Source organism: Tupaia chinensis, unplaced genomic scaffold, assembly GCF_000334495.1.
Source record: "Tupaia chinensis unplaced genomic scaffold, TupChi_1.0 Scaffold146177_1, whole genome shotgun sequence".
Taxonomy (NCBI): domain Eukaryota; kingdom Metazoa; phylum Chordata; class Mammalia; order Scandentia; family Tupaiidae; genus Tupaia; species Tupaia belangeri.
In genome coordinates, this window is record NW_006206032.1 from 2,480,917 (window position 1) to 2,484,416 (window position 3,500).

The window sequence follows — 3,500 nt, forward strand, 5'->3', positions numbered from 1 at the left end:
GCCATGTCCAGGACTCAAACTGTGGTCAGCCATGTGAGAGTCCAGCACCCTTTATCCAGCACACCACCTGCTGGCCCCTCAAATATATTTTTTTAAATATGGAAAAAGCTTTTAGTTATAAAATTTCATTCCAAAACACTGGAAATGAGTAAATTTTATAGGAATCATAAAATATGTAAAATAACTTAGTTCAATATCAGGAACATATAAATTGTTTAATAAACATTACTTACTAAGTTTTTTTCCCAAAGTAGTAAGGGGCAAAGTTGACTGATACCAGATTAGTGCATCAATTTTAATTGAAATCAAAAGATCTCTACGTTCAACTCTTTCAACTTTGGTTTGTTGAAAACACTGTCAAATCACTCTAGAGTATTTTTGTGATCTACAGATTAGAGCCCCCTAACAGGGACTCAGAAAACTGTCAGCTATGAATAAATAAAATCTAAGAAGAGTTCATTTAATATTGCTACTGGGCCAGCAAGTGGCATGGTGGTTAAGGCACTGGACTCCCACATGTTGGACTGCAGTTTGAATTTTGGACCTGGTGGCATGCTTTCTCACTTCCTCCTCTCTCTGTCTGTCTCTGGTGAAGGCACATGCCCTATAGCAAACAAAACAAAACAAAACACCCCAAAAACCAAAAATAATTCCTGTCATGCAGATTTAAAAATCAAGCCTAAAGATGTAAATAGAGTATTATTTAGCATCATTACTATATATATGATTCAAAATTACAAAGATGTTCAAAGATATATATTTAAAAAGGTTATGTCCTGTGACCAGCAGATGGCATAATGGTTACGTTGCTGTACTCCCACATAGTCGACTATGGTTCCAGTCCCGGAATATATGAGAGTAATGTATTCATTTCTAGATAGTGGTAACATTATACATTATTCTATACTTTACACATCTAATTCTAATTTTTATACATTTATCTAGTTATTTTAATATTTTATACATCATTCTATAATTTGCTTTTTTTTTAAAAAGTCTTTCCATCAGTATATCATGTCACCTAATTTTATTTAATGGGTAGATATGTGAGTCCTAATTTAACAAGTCTAACATTGATGGACCTTGTTGTTTCTAGTTGTTCATTAGTACATACTGCTGTGAATATTGGATATACTGATTTAGAAAGTGTGTATTAACGTTGGGTTCTGGGACTAGTAGTGCCTTCCTACCTTTTTGAACTCTGTGCTTTATAAGGACAGTCTATTAATGAAGATTTCATCCTTGCTCCTTACTATGAATGTTTATGGAGTGTCAAATCCATGTCACTGCTGGATATAATGGAAATTGTTAACAGTAACTTGAGAGTTGTGTTGTATTGCCAAATAAGCTTATCCTGGAACACAAAGTAAGTATTTGCATTATATGAATCTAATTTAGGAGAGCTGGGGAAGTGAATAAATTCAACTTTTTTTTTTTCTTAAAGTTTTTGTTATGTGGTGTGTATGCTCTCTGGAGAGAGAAATCAGCTCTCCATTGTTCTCTTCTCTCAAGATTTTGGCCACACATGCACACACACTGCTGTGAATTTTTGAGCCACTGGGTCTGGGACTCAAACTGCCCATTTGGCCATGTGGGATCCAGCCACCTTAACTTTCAGCCCACATGCTGGCCCTCAACTTTCTTGAGTCTATACTTGAATAGCCAGAATAAGGTGGACAGGAGGTGTAATGGTAGAATGTATTGAGAACATTTTTAGAGATACGTATCACTTCAGACAGCATTGTGATCTTTGCTGAATTTAACCACTAAGAAAAACCCTTTGGGGAAAGAAGCACCCGATTGAATATTTTAATAGGGAGAAAGCATACTTTTAAATTAGATTACTAATTTGGAATGAGACCTAGGATTGTTGCTAGGCGGAGAAGATAAGCACAGACATTTGTAAAGAATAGTTTATAAAGCATTTTCGAATATCTTAATGATCCTCACAGCAAGCTGGCAAGTTAGATATTACTACTGTTTGTATTTGACAGATGAGAAAAACAGGCTTGAAAAGGTCACAAAGCTGGTGATGGAGCCAGATTCAAATGTGATTTTCTAATTGGAAAGGCCTGCAATATGAAGGCTTTTTGTGCCTTGTATTCAAATTCCCTCCCTCCTCCCTTTTTACCCCCATAGAAACAATCTGCAACAATTAACTACAAGAGCTGCCACTATATCAGCACTTAGGACATTTTCTTTTTCTTGACATACACTACAAAATGTTGCCATTTCATCAACTGTCTCTGAGTTTGGTACTCTGAGTATCATGGAATCAAAACTCCAGCTTTTCTTTTTGTTACCTTAAAGTGGTTTTGGCCAGTTGTTATGTCCTTTTTTTTTTTTTTTTTCTTTCTGGATATTATCTTAATGTTTGGGCAGATTAATAGTGAAGTGATAGGGTAAAAAACAATGACTAAAGAAATGTTTATATTTAGTGAAGATTTTGGTCCATAACTAGAAAAAGCCGTGAAAGTCGTAAGTGTTCCAGTACTTGGTCTGGCTTCAGAACTGGGATCTCACACAAAATCCCTGGGTCTTAACCTTGGAAGAGGTGGCAAGAGAGGGAAGAGAATAGTACTTTTTTTTTTCTTTCTTTTTTTCTTGTAAAGTGTTTCATGGACTAGAGAAATCTAAAGTAGAATATTAGGCAGCCAGGTACCTACTTTGGAGTATGACAGGGGTCTGATTGGTGTGAAACTCAGATATAAAATTTTATGGTTTTAACCCCAAAATTTCCGGAGAAGATACCCAGCTTTTACTCTCAGTTTCAGAATGGTGTACTTCATCACAATAATGTTTCCTGGGAGGGCCCAAAATAACTTCTTTTGGGGCAATTCTTCTATAATTGTAAAGGAATTCTCTGTTCCTGACACTTATGTAGAACACTGGGATTTATAAGATGACAGGGGAAGGGTGGAAATAGTATTTGTACGCCTACCTTGTCAGCTCTTGAACGTTCAGTTACATCCTCGGTACACCCCTTGAGTGTCGTTATCCCCATTTTACAGTTGAGAATAACTGAGGCTAGCAATTTCACACTTTCTTTAGGGAGATAAGACATGCACCTATATAAACAACATGAAGCAAGGTAAATATTTACAGTGGCAAAGAAAGCCAGCGTTTGCGGGACCGCAGACACACTTGTACCAAGTGCCTGCTCCTACAAATGAACTTCCCAGCGTGGCCACGGGCTTGCATCCGTAGGAGTGAAACCTGGAGGGTGCGAATCCACTAGGGATGTCTATGCAGGACAGGAGCGAGCAGCCCGACTTCCAGGGTGGAAAGCCGCATCTGCGTGCCCGCGGTGCTCTGCATTTAAGGAAGTTGGCTGGGGGAGGGGGCTTGCCTTGCGGCTGCGTCTTGCTCCCTGCGCCCTCCCCGCCCCCAGCTTCTGCTGCCGCTAAACCGGAGAGCGGAGCGTGCACGTTGAGAGTCCTCGGCGGGCCTGGCAGCTGTGCTGGGCATGCTCAGTGGGCAGGACCCGTTAGAGTGGCGAG

General features: G+C 39.0%; 1 long non-coding RNA gene across 2 annotated transcripts in view; it reads right to left on the reverse strand.

The window, feature by feature from the left end:
* LOC102470438 (uncharacterized) overlaps positions 1–3,494 on the reverse strand; it is an 11,207-nt gene extending 7,713 nt beyond the window's left edge. For both annotated transcript variants that reach the window (XR_337451.3, XR_003547961.1), the window contains exon 1: positions 2,942–3,494. This is a non-coding gene — a long non-coding RNA (uncharacterized LOC102470438). The remainder of the gene's footprint in view (positions 1–2,941) is intronic.
* Positions 3,495–3,500: the final 6 nt, after the last annotated feature.